Genomic DNA, 10,116 nt, shown 5'->3' with positions numbered 1-10,116 from the left:
CCTGACATTTAGGGGTTGTGGCAGTGTCCCGGGGAGTTGAGCTCCTTGGCTAAGCTGACTCGGGGACGCTTCATATGTCATGTGCACTTCCTTGTACATGATGGTGCTGTATGATCGAGCCCGTGTAGGCCCCACCACGAAAACTTCGGATGAAATCTCTATCATATGTTTGTTCTGGCTTATTCTCAAGCTAATCCTTTATTTTGTTTTGAGTTGTGGGAATTGAGTTGCTTCGAAGTTAAGTGTTGTTCCATACCTTCCATAAGCGGTGTTCTCATATTCCTATGTGTATACTAATCCTTCTCGTTTATTGAGATTGTCATGTCAATTCTTTTCAACCAGCGTGTCTCTCTTCAAGTGGATCCGTTCATTTCAACATCCGCAAGATCATCTCAAAGTCTTCTCAACGTTGTTTGTTTCATCCGTCTTAAGTTGTCTTTGTTTTCCCGGCCTCCCACCCTTTTTCTTTAAGGACTCATATATCTTAATCAAGTATCCATTTTATTCATGTGAATTTTCTCCATTCCTTTCTTTCAATGTTCTTACCCGGTGTTTCTCATGAAGATACTAACGGAGCCTCAAGTTCATCATTCTTCATTCTTTTTCTTTTCTGGTGGATTCAATTCAAGCTTTGGTCGATCATATCATTTCCTCGGTTCAAATACCTTCTCATGCCGGTGCACCTCATAATCATTCACCTCCCGCTATTCAATCGTTCCGGAGTGCGGAAGATATTAAAGAAGGCTTGTCTTATCATCCAAGATCTGTTCTAGCCTATCTGGAGGTTGTTATCTCATCAAGCCATTTAATTCAACCGGTGCAATCTCTCCTTCAAATCATTCACGGTGTATCTTTTGAGTGGGCCTTAACCCACAGGTCTTTTCCCAGGATCTTACTTGACTCTTCTAATCTTTCCGGAGTGATCCTCGAATTCTTTTCCAAGTTTGACGTAAGAATGAATTATCATCAGTCATATGTATTTATCCAAGATCGGTCAAATTCTTTTCACCATTGGCCCAACCTTTCTAATTTTCATTCCGGAGTACCTCGACAATTCTTGGTGGTGCTCCTCATCGTCATTATCAACATTTGAAGACCGAAGAAGAGTTTTTCCTCCATATCATATCCGTTCTCTCAGAGATGCGTAATTCTAGCTTGTTGCAATCCTCTCATAATTGTTTTCGATTGTGAGAATTCTTTCCTCCTATCTGGAGCAATTCAGGAGTCTTTTCAGTTTGACTCTCCGGAGCCCATCATTTCAGAAGATTTATTCATTCTCAGCTTTCAACTATCATTCTCCAAATCTTACCGGTGCATCGATCGAATATCCTCTAATTAGTTCATGATCCCTTCGTTCTCTTGCATCTAAATTCCCTCAAGTATCTTCATTCATTTCACAATTCTTCCCAGTGTTTCGCTATCTTTTCCTTGATCTTTTCTTAATTCTTACGGTGGTTTCTTCCAAGATTCTTCTTCCTTCGTTTATCATATCAATGCATTCGTGCTTTCCAAATTCTTATGGTGGTTCGTTCAAGAATTCTCTTCCATTGATATTGTATTAATCCATTCGTTGTTCCCAAATCCTACCGGTGGTTCGCTGAAGACTTTCTCAAGTTGGCGCTATATCTATCTTAATCATTTCTACGAGAAGAAGTAGTATGCCAAATCCAGTGCTTGTCATCAATTTAAATTGGTGAAGGATAAGCATAATGTAATTCTTATTCTTGTTTCATCGAGTAAATTCAATTCCTTATTCCGGAGGTTCATCAAGATTTTTGATTTCATTTGTTCATCTTTCTTTTCTGGAGTTCCAAGTTTTTTTTGCCGCTTTATCTCGTCGCGAAGATCCATCCAAATCATTGCAAGGCTTCAACCTTATTCCTTTCATCCTTCATTTTGTTAATCATTCTTTTGTTACCGAAGTTCTTCATGGAGGTTCTACATGATGGCTCATCAAGGATTTAAATTCATTCTCGAAGTGTTCATTGAAATTCTTTTCTAAGAACTCAAGCATTCTTCATCTTGCAATCCGGAGTGCAATTCTTTCTACCATATCATTGGAGGTGGTATTATGTCATTCTTGATAATTTGAGTTCATGTTTCATGATTCACATGTTGTTAAGAATGAGGTATTTTTAATCCATCAATCTCTTCATTGAAATTATCTTGGGTTATAGTTCACCTAAAGCTTTCCTTAAGGATTGTCGCTTCTGTGGTGCTCATATATGACCCAAGTTCTTCATCTATCCTCCCGGTGAAATAAGTTTCTCATTCCTTGTTGATATCAACCCAATCTATCGTTTCCGTTAGTGGCAGATTTTCACCTCATAATTTTCGAGATGTTTTCCATAAGCCCACAACAAGCTTACTCTTTTCGCTGTTGGTTTTCCCAACAACTTCGTCCAATTCTCTATGGAAGGATATTTTCAAATTCATTCGAGGTAGAAGATGGTGTTTTTCTTCATCGTTACTTTCAATCTGTTCTATCTTTTGTTCCGGAGGCATTGTGATGTTGCTCTCTTCAACCCATCTTCTTGTTTTGTCAAGATCATTTTCTTTCCTTTACTTATCCTTTTAACCGGAGTGCTGTGTTCTCTGGTCAACTCCTTTTCATCATATCAAGTCTTTATTCTCTTGTCAACCGGAGTGCTACCTGAATCGGTTCTTTCTATTCCTCTTTCTTAACGGAGTGCTTCGAACTTTGTTCATCTCTGTTGTATTCTTTCTTTAAATTTGTTCAACTTTTCAAGGTTCTTTGGTTTCACTCGTTCGTCAAAGAAGCTATTTAGTTTTACCGCTTATCTTTCTCTTTCGTTTCCTCTCCGGTGCCATTCTAGATCTCGGGACGAGATCCTCTCATAGTAGTGGAGTGTTGTAACACCCCGAGACCGTTGTGCCAGGTTTCTTCCAGTTATTCGCTGTGTTGCCTTGTCATTTTCTTGCGTTTCATGCATTTCACATCATGTCATCATGTGCATTTCATTTGCATACATGTTCATCTCATGCATCCGAGCATTTTTCCCGTTGTCTGTTTTGCAATACAGCGCTTCCATGTCCTTTGGTGTCCCTTTCTACCTCTTTTCGTTTGCGGGTGTTAAACGTTCTCGGATTGGACCGATACTTGTCATGCGGCCTTGGTTCCCTACCGGTAGACCGCCTGTCAAGTATCGTGCCATTTGGACTTCTTTCGATACTCCAACGGTTAACCGAGGGACCGAAAAGGCTTTGTGTGTGTTGCAGGCCAACACCGCTCCAAAGTGGCCCAAATCCCATCAAAACCTCCTCCATCACCTTGGCCGTTCGATCACGATCACGTGGCCGCAAACCGCACCTCGTTTGGAGTCTCCTAGCTCCCTCTACCTATATATATGTGCTCCCCTCCAAAAATTCGCGGTACAAACCCTACCCTAACCTTCCCCGCCGCCGCCGGACATTTCATCCCGCGTCGCCGGACATGTCCGCCGCCACCGCCACCTCACTTCGGCGAATCACGTCGCGACACCTCACCATCACCACCTCCCGCGCCCAATCCCGCAGCGCCACTTGTTAGGCCGCCGCACCTCCTCTCTCCCGCACCTATCGCGTCCCGCCGAGGCCCGGGTCGGGCCCTCCCAGGCCCGTGCCCGAGCGCCGCCCGTGCCCGCGCCGCTGCCGCGCCGGGTCCGTCCTTCGCCGCCGCCTCGCCGCGCCGCCCCGCTCGCTCGCCGGACCACCATGCCGCCCCGTTCCTCGCGAGCTCCCGTGGGAGTGCTTCGCCGTCGCCGCACCGGTCGCCTTCCACCGCCACCCACGGACCAACTCGCCAGCGTCGTCCGCCGCCGCCTCGCCGGCGTCGTCCAACAGCGCCGCCCCCGCGCCGCTCGCCCGAGCTCCACCGCCCAGCGCCGCCCCTCGCCGGAACCCGTCTCCGGACAGATCTAGGGAGTGGGATGAGATCCACCACTCCCCCGATCCAAATGCTCCGTCCCGATCCGGATCCACCCCGTCCCGGATCTCCCCATCCCGTTGACTTCTCGGAGGTCTAATTTTCGACTAAGTCCCGAACATTTTATGCATACTTCCTCACATCATAACTTCATCACCGTTGGTCCGATTCGTGCGTGTAGTATATCAAAATGTTCGTCTCGACGACTACTCCATTTCATCTCATTGCATCATGTTCATTTGAGCTCATCTTGATGCCCTAAATGTTGTTGGAAGAGTGCTAGTTTCTGTTAGTTTCAGATCCTTAACAGGATTTGGACATTTGTCATTTTTGCCATGATTAATGTGTGCATGCTATGATCTTGAGCCCTACATGTGTTTTGAAGTATGCCATGCCATCTCTACAGGGGTGTATGCCATGTATTTTTGTTATCTCAGTGGTGACTAGCACAAGCATGCAAAGTAGCTAACTTAATGTTGCTGATTTCAGGGACTTAGAAGCATTCTAAGTCTTTATCCTGTTTATATTTTTATGCCATGTGTTCTTGTTGCTACAGAGTGATCCATGCCTCTTTTGAGCATCATCAGTAAGGATGTTTTGTAGATAATGTTGTGCTCTATCCATCCATGGCTTTGCTTGCAATTATGGAGCACCCTAGATTGACTCAATCGAGCTCTACTTTTGCTATAAAATGTTCCTGGCAGATTGTTTACATGTTATGCAATTTTGCCGAGGTTGTTGTAGTTGATCCATGCATGCTATGAGGTTGTTCTTGCCATGTTTAGCTTCCATGCCTTGTCTACTTGCTGGGTGTATGCTTAGTTTGTCATGCTATGCCTTGTGATGAGTGCATCGAGCTCGTTAACATGCCTACTTAATATCTGTTTTGCCATGTTCCAGCTTTTCTTCCAAGTCTGAATCTGTTAACATAAATTGCTATGTTCACATGGTTGCCATTGTATCTTCTGATCCCTTTTGGCTTATGGTCAGTAAGGGACTTTTGTTGTATGCTTTGAGTAGATTCATGCCATGCTTTGCTTTGCCATGATGTGTTCCTGTAGCATGTAGTTATCTTGCTCTAAACATTGCTTCCTCATGTTAAATTCCTGACTTGTTATTTTCTCTAAGTCTGTAACCTGATATCTTTTGCACTTTTGCCATGCTTGTTTGAACCTGCTATTGAGTGAATTAGCCGTAGCTTAGTGTTCACTTTTTGTCAAGCATCTTGAGTGTATCCCTGCCATGTATTTTGTTGCTATTTTAGAGTGAAGTAGCTTGTTGATCTTGAGGTATTTAGATGGCCTCGTGCTATTAATCGCAAACCGGTGCCATATTTGTTTTGCTTGTTATTTGCAAACCGTGCATCCGATTCCGGTGATCTTCATATCGATTTCAACGAAAATCAACTCCTCTTTCCAGTGGCACTCTTGGTTTTCGAATTTGATTCCAGGTTCAATCTTTCCTTTACGAAGCATGCATATGCATCGCATATCACATCCCGCATATCATGGCATGTTTTGCATCATGTTGCTTGTGCATTGCACCATGGTTGATTGTGTCTCCCTTTGCTTGTGTTCTTGCTTTGGGTAGAGCCGGGAGACGAGTTCTTGTTCGAGGAACCCGTTGAGTTCGTTTTCGAGGATCAAGCTTTCGTCTTCTCGGAGAACTTTGCAGGCAAGATGACCATACCCTCGAAATCACGTCTATCTTTGCTTGCTAGATGCTCGCTCTTTTGCTATGCCTATGCTGCGATACCTACCACTTGCTATGTCATGCCTCCCATATTGTTAAGCCAAGCCTCTAACCCACCTTGTCCTAGCAAACCATTGTTTGGCTATGTTACCGCTTTGGTCAGCCCCTCTTATAGTGTTGTTAGTTGCAGGTGAAGATTGGAGTTTGTTCCATGTTGGAACATGGATATTTGTTGGGATATCACAATATCTCTTATTTATTTAACGTATCTCTATACTTGGTAAAGGGTGGAAGGCTCGACCTTATGCCTGGTGTTTTGTTCCACTCTTGCCGCCCTAGTTTCCGTCATACCAGTGTTATGTTTCGTGATTTTGTGTTCCTTACACGGTTGGGTTATAATGGGAACCCCTTGACAGTGCGGCTTGAATAAAACTCATCCAGCAAGGCCCAACCTTGGTTTTACCATTTGCCACCTAGCCTTTTCCCTTGGGAGTCGTACATCCCGAGGCTCATCTTATTTTAACCCCCGCGAGACAGTGCTTTTCTAAGTGTTGGTCCAACCTGAGCGATGTCCGGCGCCCCCTGGGCAACAAGGGTTTATGCCAACCCGACGTCTTGCTCATCTGGTGTGCCCTGAGAACGAGATATGTGCAGCTCCTATCGGGATTTGTCAGCACATCTGGGTGGTCTTGCTGGACTTGTCTTGTAACGTGGATTCCGAGTCTGATCGGATTCTCTTGGGAGAAGGAATATCCTTCATTGACCGTGAGAGCTTGTGATGGGCTAAGTTGGGACACCCCTGCAGGGATTTGAACTTTCGAAAGCCATGCCCGCAGTTATGGGAAGATGGGAATTTATTAATGTCCGGTTGTAGAAAACCTAAAGCTTAACTTAATTAAAATACATCAACCGCGTGTGTAGCCGTGATGGTCTCTTTCCGGCGGAGTCCGGGAAGTGAACACGGTGTTGGAGTTATGCTTGACGTAGGTTATTCTAGAATCACTTCTTGAACATAGATTCTCGAACGTGTTGTGCCTTCTCTTCTCGCTCTCTTTTGCATGTGTTATCCACCATATATGCTAGTGCTTGCTATAGCTCCACCTCATACCTTTTTCCCTACCTATAAGCTTAAATAGTCTTGATCGCGAGGGTGTGAGATTGCTGAGTTCCCGTGACTCACAGATACTTCCAAAACCAGCTTGCAGGTGCCGATGATATCGGGAAGGTGACGCAACCGAGCTCAAGGAGGAGCTTGATGAAGACCTTGTTCGTTATGTTGTTCCGTTTCCAGTTGATCAATAGTGGACCCCAATTGGGGCGATCGGGGATCTGTAGCATTAGGGGTAGTCTTCTTTTATTTTGGTTCTGTAGTCGGACCTCGATTGTATCTGGATGATGTAATGCCTTATTCATGTATTGTGTGAAGTGCGATTGTAAGCCAACTATGTATCCTTTTCCTTATTCATTTCATGGGTTGTGTGAAGATTACCTCTCTTGCGACATTGCCTTCAATGCGGTTATACCTCTAACTCATGCTTCGACACGTGGGATATATAGCCACATCGAGGCTGTTACAGTGTGCATCCAACTTGCTTGCTCACGAAGACCTAGGGCACTTGAGGATGCCCATTGTTGGAATATACAAGCCAAGTTCTATAATGAGAAATTCCCACTAGTATATGAAAGTGATAAAACAAGAGACTCTCTATCATGAAGATCATGGTGCTACTTTGAAGCACAAGTGTGGAAAAAAAGGATAGTAGCATTGTCCCTTTTCATTTCTCTCTTTTTTTGGGCCTTCTCTTTTTTTGGCCTTTCTCTTTTTTTTATTGGGACAATGCTCTATTAAATGATGATCATCACACTTCTATTTATTTACAACTCAATGATTACAACTCGATACTAGAATAAGGTATGACTCTATATGAATGCCTCCGGCGGTGTACCGGGATATGCAATGAATAAAGTGTGATATGTATGAAAGAATTATAAATGGTGGCTTTGCCACAAATACGATGTCAACAACATGATCATGCAAAGCAATATGACTATGATGAATGTGTCATGATAAACAGGATGGTGGAAAGTTGCATGGCAATATATCTCGGAATGGCTATGGAAATGCCATAATAGGTAGGTATGGTGGCTGTTTTGAGGAAGATATAACGAGGTTTGTGTCTGAAAGAGCGTATCATATCACGGGGTTTGGATGCACCGGCGAAGTTTGCACCAACTCTCAATGTGAGAAAGGGAAATGCACGGTACCGAAGAGGCTAGCAATGATGGAAGGGTGAGAGTGCATATAATCCATGGACTCAACATTATTCATAAAGAATTCACATGTTTATTGCAAAAATCAACATGTCATCAAAAACCAAGCACTACGCGCATGCTCCTAGGTGGGTAGATTGGTAGGAAAAGACCATCGCTCGTCCCCGACCGTCACTCATAAGGAAGACAATCAAAGAACACCTCATGTTTCAAATTTCTTACATAACGTTTACCATACGTGCATGCTACGGGACATGCAAACTTCAACACAAGTATTTCTCAATTTCACAACTACTCAACTAGCACAACTTTAATATCACCACCTCCATATCTCAAAACAATCATCAAGCATCCAACTTCTCTTAGTATTCAAAACACTCATAAGAAAGTTTTTTACTAATCTTGAATACCTAGCATATTATGATTATTTAGGAAAATTACCATTCTATTTAAGACTCTCAAAATAATCTAAGTGAAGCATGAGAGATCAATAGTTTCTATAAAACAAAAGATATAAGTGAAGTACTTGAGCAAAACTATATAACTCAAAAGATATAAGGGAAGCACATAGAATATTCTAATAATTTCCGAATCATGTGAGACTCTCTCAAAAGGCATGTACATCAAAGATGTTTGTGGTAAACTAAAAAGCAAAGACTCAAATCATACAAGACGCTCCAAGCAAAACACATATCATTTGGTGAATAAAAATATAGCTCCAAGTAATGTTACCGATAGAAGTAGATGAAAGAGGGGATGCCTTCCGGGGCATCCCCAAGCTTTGGCTTTTTGGTGTCCTTGGATTATCTTGGGGGTGCCATGGGCACCCCCAAGCTTAGTCTCTTGCCACTCCTTGTTCCATAATCCATCAAATCCTTACCCAAAACTTGAAAACTTCACAACACAAAACTTAAAGTAGAAAATCTCGTGAGCTCCATTAGAGAAAGAAAACAAAACACCACTTCAAGGTACTGTAATGTGAAAGCCTGATTTTGCCCTCTCTTATTTGCCTGATTTTCATTTGGATTTATTTTGAAAGTTGGGGTTTATGAATCTTTTCATATGGACTTAGACACTTGGGTACCCTTGGCTTTCACCCAAGTGCGTCATTCCCCTCTCTAATCATCACTCCCCTTCTGATCCATCTCAAAATAATCTTGGGAATATGAAAAATATTCATTTTCTTCTCTAAAACCCTAGCTAGTTCAATGAGCTCCAAAGCAACCCTCATTTTTATGGCCTACAAAAATCTGAGAAAATTCCCAAATATTCTTTGAACCCTAGGGCACCTTCCTGAGCAAAAATATTTCATCACTTTTTGGAATATTTTTGCTACAGAAAATATTTTCTGTTTTGGACAGAAATGGTGGTTTCTACAGCAACTACCATTTTACTTGCTCCCATGTGCTTGAATTTCCTTGTGCATCATCACCTTAGTAAATGATGGCTAGCCTCCAAAGCACAGCCCCCAACTCCTAGCCATTTAACCTCAGTAACACCTCAAAGTTACTGATCAGAAGCTTACCTGGCTTGTGAAATCTTCTCTACTGCACCTGGAGCCAAACCAAAGCGTGGTAACGTTCAAAACTACCATGAACAACATGCGAGACACGGAGTTTGGGCTTAGGTCGGCATGAGGTCATAGTCACGCGGTGACCGCGTTCGTCCAGGCGTGCTGGCATGCAGCCGATGCGCTCTGCGACGCGCCCGAGCCTCTGTTGCTCGTGTGCTCGCTTCCCCGCCCGCCTAAGCGTGCCAAACCTCGCCACCATCATTGTCTCAACGCCATTTACTCCTCCCTGGCACTCGCCGATGCCGGAGCTCGCCGCAGCGAGCACGGGCACGGTCCAGCCAACCCGACAGTGCGGTGCGCACTGTGCTCGTCGCTATCTCCTCGTTCCTGTGCTCGTCCCCGCTCGCCCACAGTTCCCGCATGAGCTGCGTCGCCTTCTCCCCCTCTCACTGACGCCGCTCGTTGCCGGGCTCCACCGGCGGAGCCCGAACACCCCTTTCCGCTCGCCTATAAATGGAGCCGCCCCGAGCCTCCTCGAGCACCATCCACCACTCCCACACACCCCACAAATGCGTAGGAAGTTGTAGCCCGGCCGGGAAGGCCGCGGGCCACCGCCCTCGAGCTCGACCTCGCCGGCAATCCCCTCTGGTTGCCGCAGGAGCTCCCGCCCCTCCCAGGCCAGGGCGATCCTTCCAGGGCCTCCGCCTCTCTCCGT

The sequence above is a fragment of the Triticum urartu genome, chromosome 6A, assembly GCF_056163025.1.
Source record: "Triticum urartu cultivar PI428250 chromosome 6A, HENAU_Tu73, whole genome shotgun sequence".
NCBI lineage: Eukaryota > Viridiplantae > Streptophyta > Magnoliopsida > Poales > Poaceae > Triticum > Triticum urartu.
Note: the sequence above shows the minus strand (reverse complement) of the source record.